At 44.7% G+C, this 24,600-nt stretch overlaps 1 non-coding gene across 1 annotated transcript; it reads left to right on the forward strand.

Moving 5' to 3' along the window:
* Positions 1–11,209: 11,209 nt before the first annotated feature.
* LOC119953791 lies at positions 11,210–11,393 on the forward strand. Its single transcript, XR_005458107.1, has one exon. It is a non-coding gene; the product is annotated as a U2 spliceosomal RNA (small nuclear RNA).
* The last annotated feature ends 13,207 nt before the right edge of the window (positions 11,394–24,600 follow it).

Raw genomic sequence — 24,600 nt, forward strand, 5'->3', positions numbered from 1 at the left:
CCAGGCCCAATTTCCTGTCCATTCTGGCCCTCCTCCGCATTCTCCTCATTGAACGAGGCCTGGCGTTCATCCTCCTCCAGCATGCCGCCCCTCTGTTCAGCAATATATTGCAGGGCACAGCAGGCCACCACGACGTGGAGACCTTCCGAGGTCTGCACAGGAGGGCCACACCAGAGTGGTCCAGGCACCTGAACCGCATCTTCAGGATGCCAGTGCACCCCTCGATGACACTCCTGGTTGGTGCATGGGCGTCGTTGTAATGGTTCTCTGCATCAGTCTGGGTCTGCGGATAGGCGTCATCAGCCACAACCACCGGGTAACCCCTGTCCTGAAGAGCCTCACCCAAGGGTGCGCCTCGAAGGTATCAGGCACCAACAAATGTGCCAAGACAAAAGTGCCGTGCACACTGCCTGGATACCAGGCGCAGATGTGCATAATGTGCAGCCAGTGGTCACACACCAACTGCACATTCAGTGTGCAGTGGGGCAGGGCTTCCGATTGGTGCATGGAGGAGCATCAGCACCTGGTGGCCCACTGGCTGTGTTGGACCACGGCCATCCCATTGATGGGTCGTCTGGGGCTTGAGGGTTCCCAGGGGGATGGCGCGGGGTCGGGGGGGGGGGGGAGGCACCCCCATACCGCCGGTGGAGCTCCGCACGTTTACGGGTCACAGTGGGCAGTTGTTGAAGGCACAGTCAGATGGTTACCTTATAGAATTTACAGTGTAGAAGGAGGCCATTTGGCCCATTGTGTCTGCACCGGCCCTTCAAAAGAGCAGCCTACTTAAGCCCACCCTATCTCCGAACCCAGTAACCCCAGTTAACCGTTTTGGACAATTTAGCATGGCCAGTCCACCTAACCTGCACACCTTTGGACTATGGGAGGAAACCAGAGCACCCGGAGGAAACCCACACAAACACGAGGAGAATGTGCAGACTCTGCACAGACAATGATCCAAGCGGGGAATTGAACCTGGGACCTTGGAGCTGTGAAGCAACTGTGCTAACTACTGTGCTATTGTGCTGACCTTGCAGGCCACAGCAATGACGGTCCATGCCCGGATACACCCAGATCCAAGGCTCATCTCCTGGTCGACCCCGCTACATCTCAGGCCTTGGTGGATGCTGTGGCCATCTAAAATGGCCGCCCGCAAAGGATAAAGGGAATTGTGGTCAAGTTGGGACACAGACAGTACACAGCCCCTGTGTATTGTGCAAAGGAAAACTAGACCGAACTGAAACTTGTTAAAGGTGAATCACCGATTTCCCCAGGACAATAGACTCAAATTAAGGAATAGCAACAGTAACAGACTCCCCAGCGCCACCTCCCCTTATTTGGAAAGGCCCACCTACTTGGAGCAATGGTGACTAGGACCGGCCCAGCCATCGAAGTACCCCTAATTGGCAGTATCGATTAGAGTGATCGAGACCCTATCGATCCACTGGATCCTGAGTTAACCCCACCCAAAAGGGCACGAAAGAGGAGAAGGATAAGAGGCCCTGCGCACTAGGGATCAATCTCTTTTGGGACGGGCCTGTGCCCACACCAATCGCAGCATACCTACCAGCCAAGTTCAAGACCCGTGATCGCTACCTGAGCAAGACGAGCCGCAGCCGAGACGAACCTGACAATTTCCAGCTGACACACGTGGGGACTCAGATAAAGGCCTTATCTACCTGCACAGAGCCGGCCATCCAGACGTTAAGTAAAGGTCATCTTAGTTGATAGGTGTAGTTTAATGCGTAGCCGCATGTATCATTGCACACAGAGATAAATCTTACGTTTAATGGTAAACTGTCTTTTGAACTAACATACTAGTTGTGTGGTCATTTGGTCAATACAAGAAACATACTCGATGCTTGTGGTTTGTTAATAAAAGTACCAATGATGCCCTGCAGCCAGTGGCACAACTATCAGCCCACTGTTGAGCCTTTGGTATCTTTTCTTACCTCCTCTCTCTCCCTCAGCAACCATGCCGCCCAGTCGCTGTTTTTAAATACCACAAGTGAACCGCGACAGCGCAACTTCCGTCTGCCGCAGACGGAGCATCGCAGGAGGCCAGAGACTACTGCGACCGTCCCGTTAATGATATGATAACGAGTGCTATTGTTCAATTTGCATGCCCAAGCTGGCATGGGGCATGGACACATTCATTGGAGGCACTGTGGAGCATGGTGCTCCGTTGGGCACCCATCTCCAAACTCGATTTTCGCCTGATCACGATTCACAATTCCAGTGTCGATGGACGGAGAATGCACTCCGATGTTTTTACCAAAGAGAAAGCTTTGGCAGTTTTGCTTCCCACCAGAGGTAGAATCAGGTGTGAAGTATTTTCAGAGCTAAAAGCTCATAATTTGGATGCTGAGGAAGATTTCCATCGTCTGTTAAAATTTATGGACAAAATTTACATGAAAGTTGACTTATCGAAAGCCGATGGCGCTTGGTCGAACTTGGAGAAATTTAGAAAATTGATGGATATTCCATAGAAGAACACAGAGTTTAATCGATTATACATGAGAGTTCAGTGATTCCACTTGGAAGTTCCTAAATCCATTCGTGCCTTTAAATTATTCAACTGTGCTCGCATATCAAACATGAATAGCTCTTGATCTTGATTGTTGGATAGAAAGTCAGAAACCTTTCAAATAAAATTCTGGGAAAGCATTCATTTCCAGCTGTTTTTATGGTGCAAATGGGATCTTCAACAGCGAAGCCATATTGGAATTTCAATGAATATAGGCCAAATCACTGAGTGGCTTTAAGGCAGAAGTAGCTAGATTCTTGATTAATAGGAGATCAGGGGTTATGGGGAGAAGGCAGGAGAATGGGGGTTAGAAACATAGCAGCCCTGATTGAATGGCGGAGCAGACATGATGGGCCGAATGGCCTAATTTTGCTTCTCTGTCTTATGGTCTAAAACATCTGTAAGAAAGAAGGATTACAAACAAAAAGTATGAGGACAACGCCCCTTTTTGGGAGTTTAAAAAAATAAATTTAGAGTATCCAATTATCTTTTCCCAATTAAGGGGGAATTTAGCGTGACCAATCCACCTACCCTGTACAAATGTTTGGGTTGTGGGGGTGATACCCACGCAGACACGGGGAGAATGTGCAAACTCCACACGCACAGTGACCCAGGGCCGGGATGGAACCCGGGTCCTCAGCGCCGTGAGGCAGGGCTATCCACTGTGCCACCGTGCCGCCCTAGATTTGCAATTTATACAGTTGGGACATTATTGTATTCCGTTAAGACCTATCAACTCTGGGCAGAATGTTAAAGAGGTATTAGTGGCATCTGGAGATGGGAATTCAATGGAGAAGAAGCAAATTATTACAAAATTACATTGACAACCTGCACATCCCTCTGGCCACAGGTTGAAGGTTCTGTTAAAGGTGCAGGGATACTGGATGAGGAATACACGACTTATTTGGGATTTTAGTTTTAAAAATGCGGTATTTGTAAAAAGTACAGAAGAATATCCTCACGACAAGTAGTAAGTCTTCTGTTGGCGAGAGACTTCAACGAAACCTCAAAGTAAGGGATAAAGAAAAAAAAAATGTTATTCTACATTTTGTGGATGTAATCACTCGATTTAGTCTGTCAATGGTAATTTATAGTAAAGACAAAAAAGTAACTATCAATAAGATAATGGAAATACAGACAGGAACGGGGCTGCGAGCACCTTAACGGACAATGGAGGAGAATTTGCCAATGATGAATTCAGGAGTATGTGTGAAAATTTGAAAGCTGCAGCAATACATACAGCAGCAGAAAGTCCTTTCAGCAATGGGATATGTGAGAGAAATCACTCTGTGATTGACGAAAAATTTTAACTGACTAACTGAATTGTAAATTGACAATTACTTTAACGAGGGCAGTGCATGCAAAAAACACGCACAAAGTGGTTTGAGGCTACAGCCCTTATCAATTAGTTTAAGGTAGGAATCTGAAGATATCTTCAATAATGTTGGACCTCCCTCAACTTTGATGGGGACCTCTACTAATTAAATCTTTGCACAACATCTGAATGTCATGCATGCAAGGAGGAGAGTATTTATTAACGTGGAGGTTTAAAAAAAATCAGGAGGGGGGGTCACGTGATGCAAGTCATAGAGGTTTACAGCATGGCCCAACTTGTTCATGTTGCCCAGTTTTTAACCACTAAGCTAGTCCCAATTGCCACCTTTGGCCCATATCTATCTATACCCATATAACTGTCTAACTGCTTTTTTAAAAAAGACAAAATTGTACCCGACTCTACTATTGCCTCTGGCAGCTCGTTCCAGACACACATCCTCTGTGTGAAAAAAATTGCTCCTCTGGATACTTTTGTATTTCTCGCCTCCCACCTTAAACCTATGGCCTCTAGTTTTAGATTCCCCTACCTTTGGGAAAAGATGTTGACTATCTACCTTATCTATGCCCCTCATTATTTTATAGACCTCCAAACGATTATCCCTAAGCCTCCTACGCTCCAGGGAAAAAAGTCCCAGTCTATCCAGCCTCTCCTTATAGAATCATAGAATTTACAGTGCAGAAGGATGCCTTTCGGCCCATTGAGTCTGCACTAGCCCTTAGAAAGAGCACCCCACTTAAGCCCATGCCTCCACCCTATCCCCGTAACCCCACCCAACCTATTTGGACACAGGGCACTTTATCATGGCCAATCCACCTAACCTGCACATCTTTGGACTGTGGGAGGAAAGCGGAGCACCCAGAGGAAACCCACGCAGACACAGGGAGAACGTGCAAACTCCGCACAGACAGTGATCCAAGCCAGGAATCGAACCTGGGACCCTGGAGCTGTTAAGCAACTGTGCTAACCACTGTGCTACCGTGCTGCCCACAGGGGTTTTAACTCAAACCATCAAGTCCCAGTAATATGCTAGTAAATATTTTCTGCATTCTTTCTAGTTTAATAATATCCTTTCTATATTATTGACCAAGGTCCTGTTGCAATCTTAGATAACCTTGTTTACTGTCCACAATGCCACCAATCTTGGTGTCAGCGGTAAACTTACTAATCATGCCTCCTAAATTCTCATCTGAATCATTAATATAAATAACAAATAACAGTGGACCCAGCACTGATCCCTGAGGCACACCACTGGTCACCGGCCTCCAGTTTGAAAAACAACCCTCTACAGCCACCCTTTGTCTTCTGTCATCAAGCCAATTATGTATCCAATTGGTGACCTCACCCTGGGTCCCATGAGATTTAACCTCAAGCAACAACCTACCATGTGGTACCTTGTCAAAGGCCTTGCTAAAGTCCATGTAGACAACATCGACTGCACTACCCTCATCTCCCATCTCGGTTACCCCTTCAAAGAATTCGTAAGACATGATTTTCCACTCACAAAGCCATGCTGACTGTCCCTAATCAGTCCTTGCCTCTCCAAATGCTTGTAGATCCTGTCTATCAGACTACCTTCTAATAACTTACCCACCACACACGTTAGGCTCACCGGTTTGTAGTTCCCGGGCTTTTCCCTGCGGCTCTTCTTAAACAAAGGCACAAACATTTGCTACCTTCCAATCTTCAGGCACCTCACCTGTGGCTGTCGATGATTCAAATACCTCTGCTAGGGGACCCCAATTTCCACCCTAGCCTCCCACAACGTCCTGGGATACATTTCATCAGGTCCCAGGGATTTATTTACCTTGATGCACTTTAAAACTTCCAGCATCTCTTTCTCTGTAATATCCTCAAGGCACCACTATTTATTTCCCCAAGTTCCCTAACATCCATGCCTTTCTCAACAGGAAATACAGATGAGAAATATTCATTTAGGATCTCACCCATCTCTTGTGATCCGCTCATAGATGACCTTGTAGATCGTTAAGAGGCCTGACTCTCTCCCTAGTTAATCTTTTGCCCTTTATGTATTTGTAGAAGCTCTTTGGATTATCCTTTTCCCTTATCTGCCAAAGCAATCTCATGTCTCCTTTTTGTCTTCCTGATTTCTCTCTTAACTCTACTCCGACAACCTCTATAATCTTCAAGGGATCCACTTGATCGCAGCTGCCGATGCATGTCATATGCCTCCTTCTTTTTGACCAGGGCCTCAATATCCCGAGTCATCCAGGGTTCCCTACTTCTACCAGCCTTGCCCTTCACTCTACAAGGAATGTGCTTATCCTAAATCCTGGTTAACACACGTTTGAAAGCCTCCCAGTTACCATCCAGCCCTTTCCCTGCCAACACACGCCTCCAATCAACTTTTGAAAGTTCCTTTCTAATACCATCAAAATTGGCCTTGTCCCAATTTAACATTTTAATTTTTGGGCCAGACCTATCATTCTCCATACCTAACTTAAAACTAATGGAATTATGGTCACTGGTCCCAAAGTGATTCTCACTAACACTTCTGTCACCTGCCCTTCCTTATTTCCCAAGAGTAGGTCAAGTTTTGCCCCTTCTCTAGTCGGGCCATTCACATTCTGAATGAGAAATTCCTTCCGAATACACTCAACAAATTTCTCTCGATCCAAGCCACTAATGCTATGGCTGTCTCAGTCAATGCTGATAAAGTTAAAGTCCCCTATTGTTCTTGCATCTATCTGTAATCTCCTTACACATTTGCTCCTCAATTTCCCGCTGACGATTTTGGGGGCCTGTAGTACATTCCTTCCAAAGTGATCTCTCCCTTCTTATTTTTCAGTTCTACCCATAAAGACTCAGTGGATGAACCCTCAGATATATCCCCTCTCAGTACTGCCGTAATATTCTCTCTAATCAATTACTCCACTCCCCCTTCTTTTTTACCTTCTGTTCTATCTTTCCTCTAGCATCTGTACCCTGCAACATTGAGCTGCCAGTTCTGCACCTCCGTTAGTCATGTTTCAGTTATGGCTATAATGTCCCAGTCCCATATACCCCGGGTTCATCTGCCTTGCCCGTCAGGCCTCTTGCAGTGAAATAAATGCAGTTTAATCTAGACGTCCCTTGTTCTCTGCCCTGCTTTCTCAGACCATTTGTCCAGTCATGTTTTATACATTCTCCCTATGTTTTATTTCTCTTAGCCTTACTGGGCCCATTCACTGAATTCTCCACAGTCTCTGTACTCTGCACTGTGGCCCTTTTTGATTTTTGATTTTGGTTTCTCTGCCTTTCACTTTTCCCCTTATTGCCTTTTGTTTCTGTCCCCACTTTACTTCCCTCTGACTTCCTGCATTAGTTCCCATCCCCCTGCCTCATTAGTTTAAACCCTCGCCAACAGCACTAGCAAACACTTCCCCTTGGACATTGGTTTCAGTCCTGCCCAGGTGCAGACCATACAGTTTGTACTGGTCCCACCTCCCCTAGAACCAGCTCCAATGTCCCAGGAATTTGAATCCCTCCCTCTTGCACCATCTCTCAAGCTACATATTCATGTTATCTATCCTGACATTCCTACTCTGACTAGCACATGGCACCAGTAGCAATCCTGAGATTACTACCTTTGAGGTCCTACTTTTTAGTTTAACTCTGAACTCCCTAAATTCGGCTTGTAGGACCTCATCACGTTTTAACTTATATCGTTGGTGCCTATATGCATCACAACAGCTGGCTGTTCACCCTTCCATTCCAGAATGTCCTGCAGCTGCTCCAAGACATCCTTGACCCTTGCACTAGGGAGGCAGCACACCAACCTGGAGTCTCATTTGCATCCTCAGAAATGCCTGTCTATTCCCCTTACCATTGAGTCCCCTATCACTAGAGCTCTGCCACGCTTTTCCCTGCCTTCCTGCGTAGCAGAGCCAGCCACGGTGCCATGAACTTAGCTGCTGCCAGCTTCCGATGGTGAGCCATTTCCCCCAACAGTATCCAAAACGGTATATCTGTTTTGGAGTGAGATGACCACAGGGGACACCTGCACTGCCTTCTGTCCTCTGTCTGGTGGTCACCCATTTCCTATCTCCATCAGTAATGTTTAACTGCAGTGTGACCAATTCACTGAACGTGCTATCTACGACTTCCTCAGCACCGTGGATGCTCCAGAGTGAATCCGTCCGCAGCTCCAAAGCCATCAAGCAGTCTAACAGGAGCTGCAGTTGGTCACACGTCTTGCACGTGAAGGAGCCTGGGACGCTGGAAGGGTCCCTGAATTCCCACATTATACAAGAGCAACATGACACGGGTGTGGGATCTCCTGCTTTGATTAACCTTTAAGTTAACTCACAACAACAACTACAATACCAAGAGAAAAAAGAAAAGAAAAACTACTTACCTGTCACCAGCCAATCACTTACCTGCTGGCTCTGACATCACGGTTTGATTACCTTTTCCCTCTCACTTGCCCTTGAGTCTCCCTCGTAGGTCCGCCTCTCCACTCCTCTCGATGACGAGCACCTCTTTCTCCTCAGCACCAAATTCCCACTCAGCTCCAAATTCTCAATACCCTCACTCTGGCTGAAATCTCACTCCGGCTGACTGATTGTGCGAAAGCGCTCTGGTGTGGGAATAGCATTGTTTCCGTGGGCTCTTGCGCTACTCATCCCTTAATCTTCTCATTTATCATGCTTACACGGCCCATACTTAACCTCATCCGGGAGTGAAGACTTCATATTGGCTTGTAACCTCAGTTTATCAGAGGGTAACCATGGCCCACTTATACTGGGTGAGAAAAGTGCGCATTTACCTGCACTCAAAAAGCGCAGCGAACTTTCCGACTCCGGCAGCAGCCTGGGGCCTGCAATTGGACACTCTACACATGCCCCATCGTGGTGCAATTTGAATGTTGCCACACACCCTTATGACAGGGAAAGTAGGAGAACGCCCATTGAGGGCAGGGATTCAAACTGCCGGTTTGTATTGAAGACAACAAGCAACAGGTTTCACCGTTGTTTTACAGGTATGTTGAAGTTTTCCGTTCTTTTATACAGGCAATGCTATTGTTATTTATTCTTTTAAAGTAATTTTTATGTTTGAAGATGATTATTATTTAATATTTATATATGAATAGCTGCCGAGGTCCTAGGTTCGATCGCGGCTCTGGGTCACTGTCATGTGGAGTTTGCACATTCTCCCCGTGTTTGTGTGGGTTTTGCAGGGTAGGTGGATTGGCCACGCTAAATTGCCCCTTAATTGGAAAAAATGAATTGGGTACTCCTAAAAAAAATGTTTTATATTTATAAGTGAACATAAGTTTTATGATTTGTTTTAAATCTGTGAAACTACTATTTAAATCTGCACTATAATATTACCTAACTTTATATGTGGCATACTTAAAAATGTTCGTATGTTTTAATTTACAATACGGCACCTGAAAATTCAGTTGGTTTTGTAAGGGGCAGCGAAAGGAGTCACACCGAGTTGTAGAGAAAAACAAAACTTACTTTATTTAATACGTTAACTATTATGTACATCTCCAGTAGTTCCCTGCTGGGTCTGCTTCAGTTGGTGGCTGACTGGCCGACTCTATACAAAGGAGCATGAACTTTGTTAAGGGTCCCCCCGCCCCCTTATCTGGGGAGCTTGTATTCTACAAGGTCCACAGGATAGTGGATCATTCCTACCCCGTAAAACCCGTGCGGGTTATAACAGTTGGGAAGAAGATAAGTCAGAACTTCTCAGACCACAAAACAATGGAGATTTTTGAAGGACAAAATGTGAATAACACCATCTTCTTAGAGGCCTGCAGAAGGGGTCATAAAATGCTGTTCCAGTCAGAAACAACTGTGGTGGAGCCGGCTCCTCAACATGGCGACTTGAGGGCAGCACGGTGGTGCAGTGGTAGCACTGCTGCCTCATGGCGCCAGGGTCCCAGGTGCGATCCCGGCTCTGGGTCACTGTCCGTGTGGAGTTTGCACATTCTCCCCGTGTTGCGTGGGTTTCACCCCCACAACCCAAAAAGATGTGCAGGGTAGGTGGATTGGCCACATTAAATTGCCCCTCAATTAATTGGGTACTCTAAATTTATTTTTAAATGAACATGGCGACTTGATCTTCGAATGGGCTCTCAATCCAGCACTCCCAAAGACATTACAGCTGGCGACTGCTGATATTATTGAAGTCATTGATGATAAACTCTGCTTATTAGCGTAGAATATTAATGCTCATTAGGTTGAACTGCAGAATACTAGTAAGAGGCTTGATGAAACGGAGGAAAGAATACTTACTGTCGAAAATGTAACTTCCTCGGTTGAGGCCCGCTTGCAATCATTGGGTAATCATCTACTTGGTCTGCCAAAATTCCTGGATGATCTGGACAACCGAGGCCAGAGGTAAAATGTCCGGGTTGTCGGTTTACCAGAGGAGTGGAGGGTAACCTCCCTATTAAATTCTTTGCGAGCTGGCTCCCACATTTTCTTCATCTGGATATGGCCGTATTAAGTTGGAAGGGGCACATCACAGTCTGTCGCTGAGGCCTCGGGCCAATCAGCGTACCCGGCCTGAAATTATTTGTTTTCATAATTTTGGAGATGGCCAACGAGTATTGGAATAGATGAGGCGTAACGGGGCCTGCTCTATGAGGGGCATCAACACAACCAAAGTGCAGAGGCTTTGATGAAGTTAGAAAATAGTTGAAGGCTTTTGGGAGTGTATTATGCCCTGCTTTATCCTGCTACCCTGTGGGTGATATCCAACATCTTTGTAAATATATTCGACAATTCAGTTAATGGTGGGTAACAATCTGGAGGAACAATTGCAGTTCACTGTAACTCTGAACTCTATCACTTGTCATTATAATGTTGTCATTTATCATGTTAACAGGAATGTGTTAGTAATTGAGCCTACAATTAATGATGGTAGTCTATGCTTTATGGTCTCCCTGGCTTAAACATGATGTGGCGACTAGGGGCTTTTCACAGTAACTTCATTTGAAGCATACATGTGACAATAAGTGATTTTCATTTCATTTCATTTCATATGAGTAGCGCCACTGCCAGGAGGTGGGCGAATGGTTTAAGTCCTAATGGGTGGGTTCAGAATGCAGGAAGTTTATTCGGCATTCTTCCTTATTGTGGCATATCTTAACTCCTTCTTTTTGAGGGGAATAATTCCTGGGTGTAATAATGGAAAGTTTGTAGGGATGGCCATATGGGTTCTCACATGCGGTGAGAAATACCCCCTAAGGTGCAATGACTTCACAAATTTTAAAAAAAATTTGGGGGTTAAAGTATTGTTAACTGGTTCCTGCAAAGGTACAGGCAGGTCTCATATCAGAGATAACAATGTTATAATGTATCATTGGTGCCTCTGATATAATTGGAGTTGGGGTAATCGCTTCTCGGCCTTTTGGCTAAGATGAAGTGTAGTATTGGAGTTGGGGGTGGTGCGTTTAAGTATACACCAGAACGGGGTCCGATAAATCTTATCCTTTTTTTTTTCTTTGGCTGAATGAGCAATGGCAGTAGCCACTATGAAACTTTGCTTCTGGAATGTGCGGGGAGTACATCATCTTATTAAGAGAAAAAAGATTTTCTCTTCCCTTAAAGAGAAAGTTCAGGGTAAGTGGATTGGGCCACGCTAAATTGTCCCTTAATTGGAAAAAATGAATTTGGGTACTCTAAATTTATTTAAAAAAAGAGAAAGTTGACATAGTTTTGTTGCAGGAAACTCATTTAGATGACAGGAGCACTTAAAGTTGAAGAGGGACTGGGTAGGGGAGCGGGCGGCGTCGTTCTTCACCAGTAGTCGGAGTGTTAGTAAATATAAATGGGCCTTTCAAAATGGAGGACTGTGTGAGGATAAGTGGGGTAGTCAAGAGATTTTTATATGGGGGAATTGTCTCAACAATGAATGTATATGGTCCTGCGATACGGAAGAGCAGGATATGGCAATTTATCACAAAGATCGACTACTGAAAGTTGGACCTACGGTACCAAATATGCCAGAAGTGACTAGTGAATGGAGTGAAGCTGCCACAATAGGAAGGACAGAAAAGGCCACGAGGAAATACAAAAGCTGGCTGAATCTACAAGTCAAGAAGCAGAATATCAGGTCTAGGGATTGGCAGAAGGAAGTCGAACTGTGGTAAGCCAGGAAATGAGGTTCAAGTTCAGACAGTGAACCTAATGGTGATCACAGCCCAAGGAAAAGATCAAGAACTTATGAAAGGAAGTCTAGTTGCTGGAGGGGCAGGTCAAGTAGTAATCCAGAAAGGAACAGGAGATCTATTTGAGGATGTAGTTTAACAAGAGCAAGGACCAATATACAGGTGAGGGTGGAACAAAAAGAGAATCCCTCTGATACAGAAGCTCTAGTGGCTACTAACAAGTTAGATGGTAAATTGGTGAAGGAGGAAAAACAAAAATAACTTGACAATTGGAGAGAGTTTGGTGTTTCCAGACAAACGACAGCCAATGTTGACCCATAGATGAATATGAACAGAGAAAGTACTGATGTGACCATCAATTCACTAGACACGTGATTGGAAGGGCTGCAGTGCTTTATACTTCCAGTTAGTGGGCGGAGCCATGGGCGGAGCCCAGTACAAATTCCTCATCTCCCCCTATGGGCAGAGCCGCGCAATGGCTCACATACAGAGCCCACAAGGACACAATACATGCAAGGCAATACAGTGTGAATTACGATGGCATATAATTCACCACAAGTACTTCCTGACTGTATGTATAAAGGTACGGCCAGGCCAGAAGCTATGGGATTTGGATACCAGCTAAGTTAGAGTAGTAAGACTTCCAGTGGTGGCCATGGAGTGAGTGGTCGCACACAGGGTGGCGACCTGCCTGGAGGCACTGGATTTGAGGTCTGGGCAGAGTAGATAGGAAGAATCTGTTCCCACTCGTCAAAGAATTGAGAACGAGAGAGCAGAGATTTAAAGTAATTAGTAAAAAAGCAGAAGTGATATTCGGAGAAACCTTTTTACACAGCAAGTGGTTAGTGTTTGGAATACATTGCCTGGGAGTGTGGTGGAGGCAGCTGCAATCGTAGCATTCAAAAGGAAAAATGTGCAGGGTTATGAGACGAGTTGCTCATTTGGAGAGCCGGTGCAGAGATGATGGGCCAAATAGCCTCTTTCTGCGCCATAACAATTCTGTGAATCTGTACACCACCTCCCAGCATGAACCTGCATGCTCTCAGAAGGGGGCACATTTTTCTGCTAGCTTTATGTGCCTGTGAAATCTGTTTGGACCTTTAGAGAAGCCTATCATCTTAAGTACATGACTGGCGAAGAAAATGAAAATCGCTTATTGTCACGAGTAGGCTTCAAATGAAGTTACTGTGAAAAGCCCCTAGTCGCCACATTCCGGCGCCTGTTCGGGGAGGCTGTTACGGGAATCAAACCGTGCTGCTAGCTTGCCTTGGTCTGCTTTCAAAGCCAGCGATTAGCCTCATGCAAAATAGATGGAATTTGGAAGCCTATATGTTTTCCATAAGGTTGTGACAAATATAGAAACATGGAAAATAGGTTCAGGAGCAGGCCATTCAGCCCTTCAAGCCTGCCTCACCATCCAACAGGATTATGACTGATCCTTTATCTGAACACGCACTCTCCATTGCCACCTTTAGAGTCTAGAAATCTACCTATTTCCTTCTTAAATATATTCAGTGCTTTGGCCTCCACAGCCTTCTGTGGCAGAGAATTGCACAGGTTCACATGTGCCTGAGACTTCAATAAATTTGCAGCGGAAAAAAGAGGGACACATTACTGGTCTCCAACTTCAACCAAATGATGCAGAATTCAACATGCTGTGCATTGAGGTGATTCCATTTTAAAAGTAATGGCATATCAGTAATGGCATATTTGATTGGCGCAGGTAATGGGAATGGTAAGATGTATGAAAAAAAGACACATACAGTGACCCATGGCCTGTTTCAAACTAATACAGGGTACGGAGATAGCATTTGATTGGCTAAGTTTTCTCTGGAAAACAGAAGTAATTCCTCTTCCTCACCCTGCCCTTCTTCAGTTCTGCTGGAAGAGCAGATATTGAAGTACAAAGCTATGGCCAAGATAATTCAATCCAAACAGGCTACAGGATCTGGGGTTGAGAAGAATGTGGTATTTGGTATGTGCAATTGAAGTTCCAACAGAGCATGATTTTCTCATCGCTATAAGCTGGAGTTGAATTCAGGTCGCTGCTTAGCTAACACATAAACCAGGAGTCTGAGTAGTTTACATATTTTGTTGGTCTGCATCTTGCCAAATGAATACATTATACAGTAACTGAACTTGAGTCATCCCACATAAATCCCTCTAACAATCAAAACAAATGGTTCATTTTAGTTGAAACACTGTACGTCAGATCTATTACCCTTAGGTGGAAATCTAATTGTTCACATTATGCTAGGAAACCTTAGATTGACTCAACAGCCTAAAGTAGCAATTATTTTGAAACTCGTGAAGGAGAGGATATGCATAAGAGTGTAAGAAACAGGGAATAGGCCAGGAGAGGCATTCTTTGCATTCCAAGACTTCAGCATGGAAGACCCTTTTCTAGAAGTTGTTGGAACCAACAATTCTACGGACACGTGCTTGTAGGATTAGAATAGCGGTTTTAATATACTCACAACAGAGCCAGCCTATTAGCCATTGAACTTTCGGTGAACTGGCCGGCTGACCATGTGGCACTGATCTTTTATACAGCAGCTTCCGGGGGAGGAGGCCTGGGCAGAGCCAAGGGAGAAGCCCCGTACAACTCGAGCATTCCCAGAGCTACTCCCCCTGGAGGACAGGTAGTGCGACTGCACTTACAATACAGACACATGTATATACAGATTATAATCCGATGTGAATCACATTCACCACATTAGTATTGAGATTGCATGACTCAAATGGCCGGTTGATGAGCAATAGAAGCTAGCGAGAGAATAAGGGTTCCACCATATGTTATTGTTATATGGGGCGCAGTGGTTAGCACTGCTGTCTACAGTGCTGAGGACCCAGGTTCGATCCCGGCCCCTGGTCACTGTCCGTATGGAGTTTGCACATTCTCCCCATGCCTGCGTGGTTCTCACCCCCGCAACCCAAAGATGTGCAGGTTAGGCAGATTGACCACGCTAAATTGCTATTTAATTGGAAAAAAATAATTGGTACACTTTTTTTTAAAAAGTTGTTACTGATATTGAATTTACAGGTCTTATAGGGCCACAATTCTCCATAAACCTGAGTTTTGAATAAAGAAAGCCACAAGGATAGTGAGAGGGATATGGATCACTACCAAGACAAAGGCATGTTTTTTTTTATAAATTTAGATTAGCCAATTATTTTTTGCCAATTAAGGGGCAATGTAGCGTGGCCAATCCACCTACTTTGCACATTTTTGGGTTGTGGGGGCGAAACCCACGCAGACACGGGGAGAACGTGCAAACTCCACACGGACAGTGACCCAGAGCCGGGATAGAACCTGGGACCTCAGCGCTGTGAGGCGGTTGTGCTAACCACTAGGCCACCGTGCTGCCCTTACAAAGGCATGTTTTAAATATATATTTTGAGTTGCACTTGGGTATACAATGCCTCATGCCAAAGTTTACTTGGTGACGATATGAAACTCAGAAATATAGCAATAGAGGAGAATAATAACAGATTATACGAGGACATAACACGAGTAAAATTGGCTGACACATGGCAGATCAAATTTAATGCAGCAAAGTCTGAAGTGATATATTTACAAAGGGAGAATGAGGAGGTGCACCAATTTTAAAAGATAGGTAAACAAAGAGGTCTGGAAGTGAGCATGCACAAATCTTTGAATATGGCAGGACAAATCAAGAAGTCCGATTTTAAAAAAACTTAAGGGATTCTGGAATTTATTAAAAGGGGAAGAGATTCCAAAAGCAGAAAATTATGCCATACCTTTACAAAACACTTGCTGAGCTCCAACTGGAGTATTGTGATCTTGTCTAGGCACTATACTTAAAGAAGGATGCCAAGGTCTTGGAGAGAATGTATAAAAGATTTATTAAAACGGAACAAGGATGAAGGACTTCTGTGTTGTTGCATTTGCAGCAGGGAAGGTTAATTGGAGATTTCATATGTGTTCAAAATCATGAATGGCTTTAGTAGAGTAAGTAAGGGGAAGCAGTTCGCAGTGAAAAAGAAGTTTTAATTAGAAAAATCTGACCATTCGCTTAAGGCCTTGCTAATGTTCTTTTAATGAACTCATGCAATATTCACGTTGAAGAGTAAATATTTTACTTCAGGGAAAACCAAGAATTTTAGTTGCTCGGCTCATTCCTTTGACTAAAAATTGCCGACTTTACAGCTGGTTTAATTAACCTTAGTAATAAACATTTATACTGATGAATTGCCTCATTTACTGCTTTTGAGGCATTTAAAGGATCATTATAGAAGGCCCAATGTGATTGGCTGCTCATTTATCATTTAACGGATAAAAATAATTTGGTGCTTTGAAATACCTGCTATAATGTTCTTAATAAAAATTTTAATTTTCACTGTAATGATCCTTTCAATGCCTCAAAGGTGATTTTTGGTGGAAGTAGCTAAACAAGTGAGAAAATTCTGGTTTGCCCTGGTGTGAAATATTCCCCTTTCAATTTCAATGTTGCATGAGTTCATTAAAAGAACATTAGCAAAGCCTTAAATCAGGGGGAAAAATATGTTTTGAAATATAATTAACACTCCCTTTTGGAATGAAGGAAGGTGGAGATGAAAGAAAGGCTGCATTCAAATAGCACCTTGAACAAAAAGTTGGTAAAAAGAAAAAAAAATTCACTGAAGAGATTGATAACTTTTCAAAAAGAAAGGAATCCCCATGGGGCCAATGGAAAGAACGGTTTCACTTTTAAAAACTCTTGCTGCAACAAACCAACTAAAATCACCACAATTAAAGCATTAATTAATACACCATCAGTGTCTCAAACAAACAGGTAAATTTCACTTTAAATAGTCAATGCCACAAAGATACACCTCACAAAGTTACAAGCATTCACATTACTTCCCACAAAAATGTGGCAAAACATGCATGCTCAGTCTTTCCAACACTGCCTCCACTATGTAGGGTCTCTCATTTCCTATCCAATCATGTTCTGTACAAATCCCCAGACATGGTTAACCGCCATCAACACACATTGTTTCGAACCCTCTCTCTTTTACGACAGACCAGACCCCAGTAGTGGATCGAAACCCCAATATTCTAGTTTATTTTGTAAGCCTGTGTGGAAAGAATGATTCACTCCAGGCGTGATTGCACGAATAAAATAGAGCTTTGGTGTTTTAAAACAAAACTTTATTATGAATACAATATTAAACTCTTCAACTTCACACCCAAAAAGAACAGCTTACAATTACACCTTAACACTACCACTCAACTCCCTACTAAACAAGAAAAGAAACATACGGCTCTGAATCCTTCATGGATCAGCATGGCATACTTCCTTTGCGGAACAAATTTTGGCCGCGGTTCGAACCCCTGCAGTCTCTGACAAAGATTGGCCAGGAGGTTAAAAGTGAGGTTGAGTAATATAGCCATGATCAGGAAGTGGGTGGGGGGGGGGGGGGGGCAGGGGTCGGCATGGGAGCGTATGGAGGCGGCTTTATGCAAGGACACCAGTCTGGGGGCGTTGGCAACTGCCCCTCTGTCATTCCTGCCGGCACAATACTCCACCAGCCCCTTGGTGGTGCCAGCCCTGAGAGTCTGGGGGCAATGGAGGAGACATGTGGGAGCATCAGTCTGGTCCCCAATCTGTAATAATCACTGGTTTGCCCCGGGAAGTATGGATGGGGGGTTCTGGATATGGCGGAGAGCAGGGATTGAGAGGATGGGGGATATGTTTATAGAGGGGAGCTTTCCGAGTATGAGGGCACTGGAGCTGAAGTTTAGGTTGGCGAGGGGAAACAAATTCAGGTATCTGCAGGTGCGGGACTTCCTACGTAAACAGGTGTCAACCTTCCTGCTCCTACCACTAAGGGGGATTCAGGACAGGGTAGTTTCCAGAGGGTGGGTAGGAGAAGGGAGCGTCTCGGACATTTACAAGGAACTCATGGGGTCAGAGGAGACGCAGACCGAGGAGCTGAAGCGCAAGTGGGAGGAAAGATGGTCTATGGGCAGACGCATTGAGTAGAGTCAACGTGTCCACAACATGTGCCAGGCTCAGCCTGATACAATTTAAGGTCATTCACCAAGCTCACATGACAGTGGCCCGGATGAGCAGATTCTTTGGGGTGGAAGACAGGTGTGCAAAATGTGCGGGAGGACCAGCGAACCACATCCACATGTGCTGGTCATGTCCGAAGCTTAGGGGATTTTGGCAGGGGTTTGCAGATGTCATGTCCACGGTGTTAAAAACAAAGGTGGCACTGAGTCCAGGGGTGTCGGAAGACTCGGAAATCCAGGAGGAGAAAGAGGCAGATGTTCTGGCCTTTGCTTCCCTGGTAGCCCAGAGACGGATACTATTAGATTGGAGGGACTCAAAGTCCCCAAAGTCGGAGACCTGGCTAACGGACATGGCTAGCTTTCTCTGTTTGGAGAAAATTAAGTTCGCCTTGAGAGGGTTACTGTTCGGCTTCGCCCTGAGGTGGCAACCGTTCGTCGACTTCTTCGCAGAAAATTAATCATCAGCAAGAAGGGAGGGGGTTAGTTTAGCTTAGATTGGGGGTTAATAAAGGTAGGACCTGTAAGGGAGGGAGACAGCTTTTGCACTATGTTTATAGTTTCATGTACATTGTTTATTGTGTTGTTATAATACCAAACAATACCTCAAAAAAATGTTTATTAAAAAAAAAGTGAGGTTGAGTGTCATGGGTTACAGGAAGATACAGACAGGATGGTCAAATGGACAGGTATGATAATAATAATCGTTATTGTCACAAGTAGGCTTACATTAATACTGCAATGGCGTTACTGTGAAAAGCCCCTCTCTGAAGGCGAAGGGGCAGCTTAATAGGGTGGTGAAAAGGCATATGTGGCACTTGCCTTTATTAATTGAGACCTAGATTACAAAAGCAGGGAGGTCATGTTGGAGTTGTATAAGACTTTGGTGAGGCCAATACTGGAATACTGCGTGCAATTCTGGTTGCCACATTATTGGAAGTATGTGATTGCACTGGAGGGGGTGCAGAGGAGATTCACCAGGATGTTGCCTGGGATGGAACATTTAAGTTAAGAAGAGAGGTTGGATAGGCTTGGGTTGTTTTTGTTCGAGCAGAGAAGACCGAGGGTGACCTGATCGAGTTGTACAAAATTATGAGAAGCATGGAGAGGGTGGGTAGGTAGCAACTGTTCCCTTAGTTGAAGGGTCAGTCACGAGGGGACACAAGTTCAAGGTGAGGGGCAGCAGGTTTAAGAGGGATTTGAGGAAAAACCTTTTTAACCGGAGGGTGGTGACGGTCTGGAATGCACTACCTGGGAGGGTGGTAGAGGCAGGTTGCCTCACATCCTTTAAAAAGTACCTGGATGAGCATTTGGCACATGAGAAACATTCAAAGCTATTGGCCAAGTGTTGGCAAATGGGATTAGGTGTGCAGGTCAGGTATTTTTCGTGTGTTGGTGCAGACTCAATGGGCCGAAAGGTCTCTTCTACACTATTATTTATGAAAATATTTTTCATGATACAGCATTTCTTCAGGTTTCAATAAAAAGAATCAGAAGCAGAACAAGTAAACACACTTCTTTGCTCAATTGCAGATCTCATCATTGAACAACAAGATATTGATGAGTCGTTCGGAAAATTTGAGGTTTACTTAAACCTGAGATCCAACAGAATATTGGAAAGTGCTAAATTCAATGAGTCCAACTGCCTCGGGAACCTGTCAATTCCTTCATAAAATGCTGCAGCTTGATCTGCCCTCACAGGAGGGATCAGTGACCTGCAAGTACAGCCCAGTACTTCCACTGCAACAGCACTGTTGCTTCACAGTGCCAGGGTCTCAGGTTCGATTCCTGCTTGGGTCACTGTGCGGGGTCTGCACGTTCTTCCTGTGTCTGCGTGGGTTTCCTCCACGTGCTCCGGTTCCTCCCACAAGTCCCGAAAGACAGGCTGTTAGGTGAATTGGACATTCTGAATCCTCCCTCCGTGTATCCGAACAGGCGCCATAGTGTGGCGACTAGGGGATTTTCACAGTAACTTCATTGCATTATTAATGTAAGCCTACTTGTGACAATAATAAAGATTATTATTAATACTTTGGAAAACTGCAAGTCGAAATCCCAGAACCACACAGATAGCCCAAAGGTAATCCATGAGGTTGAGACAAAAACCCAGAAGAAACACCACCATGCTTCTTGGGTGAGATCAAAGATTGTGGTTCCTCATTTTGGAATGCTAACATCCTGGCAAATGGTCATTGTAAGGGCAAAATGATTAGGTTCAGTAAAATGGGTGAATAGATCGAACTCCCCTGCATTAGGGGTGCATGGCAGGAAGCAAGGGGTGATGTTTGAGGGGTGTTTTTCTGACTGGAAGCCCGTGTCCAGTGGATTCCGCAGGGATCGGTGTTGGAGCCCTTGCTGCTTAGGGTTTATATAAATGATTTAAATATGAACGTAGGAGGGTTGATCAGTAAGATTGAGGATGATACAAAAATTGGTGGGGTGGTAAATAGTGAGGAGGATAGCCTTTGATTACAGGAGGATATAGTCAGGCTGGTCGGTAGCACGGTAACACAGTTGCTTCACAGCTACATGGTCCCAGGTTCGAATCCCGGCTTGGGTCACTGTCTGTGCGGAGTACAGCACAGTTCTCCCCGTGTTTGTGTGGGTTTCCTCCGGGTGCCCCGGTTTCCTCTCTCAGTCCAAAGATGTGCAGGTTAGGTGAATTGACCACACTAAATTGCCTTTACTGTCCAAAAAGGTTAGGTGCTAGTGTGCAACTCTCACTCGAAGTCCCCCCCCCCCCCCCCCCCCAAAACCTGGTCCCTCCTTAGTCTGTGCAATAGGCCCCTTACCCACCTGAATACATATCCAGCCGACAACCCCACCCAAGGGCCACCTTACACATTCCTTACCCATGAAGAAAAGATGCAAAATCACAAATCACCTCCTCCCAAAAGGAAAAACATCAAACCTTTGCAGATTCAGCTCCTCCATCTCATACCACTTCTCTGTACGCCCCCAGTTTATGGTCCCTTATAAAAGTCATTAGCCTCAGCTGGCATCTCAAAGTAGTATTCCCGGCCGTCGAACATAACCGAAAGTTTCGCCGGGTTCAGCACCCCAGGCCAAATCTTCCTTCGAGACAGCACAGCCTTGGCCTTGTTGAATCCCGCACACGTCTTCGCCAGCTCTGTGCCAATGTCCTGGTGTATTGGGACATGATTCCCCCATTCGCAATCTCGCTTCTCCTTGGCCAACCTCAGAATTTTCTCCTTCTCCACGAACTTGTGTAACTGCACAATCACCGCCCACGGCGGTTCCCCTGCTCTCGGCTTCTGCCTCAAGGACCTGTGTGCCCGGGCTTTATCTAGCACCTTTTCCTCCACCAGTCTGGTCAGCATCCTCGACACATACTTCATGGCGCTTGTTCCTTCGCCACCCTCTAGCAGACCCACAATTCGCCGGTTCTGCCACCTGGACCTATACTCCCGCTCCTCCACCTTCACTCGCAGTGACTTGCATAGATCCCCCAGGATCCCCACCTCAAAGACACAACTCTGGGCAGACACCACCTTCTCCACCTCACATATCGTCATCTCTTGCGCTCCGAGGCACTTCTTCATCCAGTCCAGCGATCCTCTGCCGCTCAACCACCTTCGACCAGTCACCATGCATTTCATTCCTCGGCAAAATTCCTTCTTGACAAAGGCCATCAACTGCTCCACCTGGGGCTTTCCCAACTCCGGCTACCCTTCCCCCACTCTCGAAATTGCTGCTGCGCCACATGTCCCCTCCAATCTCTTGGCCAGGTTTTTAAACTGTGTTTTTGCCGGGTCTGGTAGCCAGTAGACATGCGAATCTTGGGGCGAACCTCTCCTCCGACACATTCCGCACCACTTTTCTGCCGGAACTACCCCGCTAACTGATATAACATGCCTAAACCAACGCCTTCGAGCCCGAGCTGCCCTCTGTGCGACCACTCACTCCATTGGAAGTCTCCTTCTGACTTTTTTATTAATTAAGATTAGCAGTGAATATGAATCTACCAATGACAAAAATATTAACTTCCTCTTACTAAGGAGAACAATCTGCGTTTTCCGTACAGGTGGTGATAAGAATGATTCATTGCAAGGAACTAGAAAAAGAGAACTATTTTTTGTATTAGTCCCAGAGATTGAATCCAGCAAAGTACAAATCATTTTTTGGTGGGGCAGATCCATCAGACAAATTGAATGCAGGAGGAGCTGCAAATTTAGCTAAAATATACAAACGAGGAACAGTTGCAGGTAAGTTTATTGCACACAAGAAAAAAAACTAGGTATTTGATGCTGATTTATTTATTTATTTGTTACATTTAGAGTACCCAATACCTTTCTTACAATTAAGGGGCAATTTAGCATGGCCAATTTACTGAGACCCACACAGACACGGGGAGAATGCACAAACTCCACACGCAGTGACTTGGGGATGATTTATTTAAATAAAAGCAAATGACTGCGGATGCTGAAATCTGAAACCAAAAGAGAAAATGCTGGAAAATCTCAGCAGGTGTGGCAGCATCTGTAGGGAGAGAAAAGAGCTAACGTTTCGAGTCTAATGACTCTCTGTCAAAGCTGATTTATTTAACCTTGACATTGAGAGCTACACTGGGGTTTTATGAAATGGCATTTCAACAGGAGCACTCACCACGGATCAGCTATCTATGCAGTAAATAGTTAACGCCAGAGGACTGGAGAATTGCAAATGTTATATCCTTGTTCAAAAAACAGCGCAAGGATAAACTGCAGGACAGTCAGTGGGAACCACTTCTGAAACAATAGCCTGGAAGAAATGATTGGAGGAAGGTAGGCTCAGGTTATCCCCAAAACTCAGAGATTGGACCACTTTTTTAAAAAAGTATATATATTATATGTGTGTGTAGATAAATGACGTAGCTAATTGGAACACTATCAAATTTCACTCAGGATACCAAACTTGCAGGTGTGGCAAACAGTGAGATGAAACAACAGCACAGGGCATAAACTAGCAGAATGGGCAGACAAGTAGCAAATTTAATGCAGAGAAGTGTGAGGTTGTGCATTTGGCAGAAGGGATGGGGTGATGCAATATATACTAAATGCCACAGTTCTAAACACTTTGCAGGGATAGGAAAACCTGGGGATTTACGTACATATGTTTTTGAAGGTGGCAGGGCACATGGAGAGAGTAATTAGCATAACTTTGGGCACGATAGAGGTAGCGTGCAAAATTAGGGAAGTTGTGCTGAATCTTTATAATTTTTGGTTAGGCCACAACTTACGTGTTGCATACAGTTCAGGTCACCATACTTTAGGAAGGATGTGAGGTTTTTGAGAGTGTGCAGATGAGATTTGCCAGCATTTTTTGTCCTCACTTATTGGAGAAGGTGTTGAGCTGCCACCTTGAAACATGCCCGTGTTTCAGATTTTGATCTCATGACAGTAAAGGAATGGCGATATTGTTCTCATGCATCTGCTACACTTATCTCCTAGAACTGTTGCTGCTAAATCTATTCCCCTCAATTTGAAATTCTTTTGTTTAAATCTCTTCATGACCTCTTTCGATCAGTTTCTGTAACCACCTTCAATCCTACGATACCCCTTGGAACTTCAGCCAGTTGTGCATCCTCTCATTTCACTTCACCAAGTAGGCTAAGCTTCAAGCTGTCCAGGCTCTCTGCTCTGGAACTCCCTTCCTTAAACGCTTCCACCCACCAATCAGATCATTTGAAACCTTTCCTAAAATCTACCACAGATGAAAAATGTGTGGTCACCTCTTCCCAAGTCTCCCGAGGCTTGCTGTTCCATTACCTTGTCTAGTGCCTTGGAATTTTTCTGCTCAATCTATGCAGTGCTGTTGCTGAACATTGGGATTGAAGCCAGCCAAGGAGATCCAGTTGGGCGATTGAAAACAGCACGCAAAAGCAAGTAGGAACAACACAGCAAGTTGATTGGTTAAAGAAGAAGCTAGCTGTTTGGTGTCTAATGTTTATTCCATTCCTAAGGTTTAAAATAGTATTGGCACTCTACTTTCACAAGTTGATGGGCTGGTAAGTGATCAGTGTTAGAAGCAATGTGTTAATAGCCAATTTAGGACATGGGAGTTGCTATTATCTCAATTTTAAAAAACTAAAGCCATAAAATTAAATTCAAATAAACATGTAAAACACAATCCCATATAGATAAGAAATGTAGAAGTTTTAGTTGTCAACGGTACTAACATTTAATAAGCACAGCAAAATGCAACATATATAGGAATTACTTTAAGGTAATTAAATTAACTAAATAATACCAGTAACAATAGGACGATAGGTGTTCTGTTGCAGTTGTGGAAGCTCTTGGATACCAAGGCAATCCAGAATACATACATCTGCAGAAAATTAGAGCAGCTGATGAATTCTGGATCAAGTTATTGATTTGGAAGCCAAACTGCAGACAGTGTGTAACAGATAATGGAGGGGGAGAAATACCTGGACATTGTCCCAAATGATGGTCACATTAAAATAGGGTAGTGTGTTTTGGTTAGTGACGTGGGACAGGAGGATGCGACCATGAATGAGCCAGGTAAAGGGATCATGCAGACAGGATTGGAGAAGCCACTTGCAATTACCAAATAGTTTGAAGTGCTCACATGGATGT

The sequence above is a fragment of the Scyliorhinus canicula genome, chromosome 18 (assembly GCF_902713615.1).
Source record: "Scyliorhinus canicula chromosome 18, sScyCan1.1, whole genome shotgun sequence".
NCBI classification, from domain to species: Eukaryota; Metazoa; Chordata; class Chondrichthyes; order Carcharhiniformes; family Scyliorhinidae; genus Scyliorhinus; species Scyliorhinus canicula.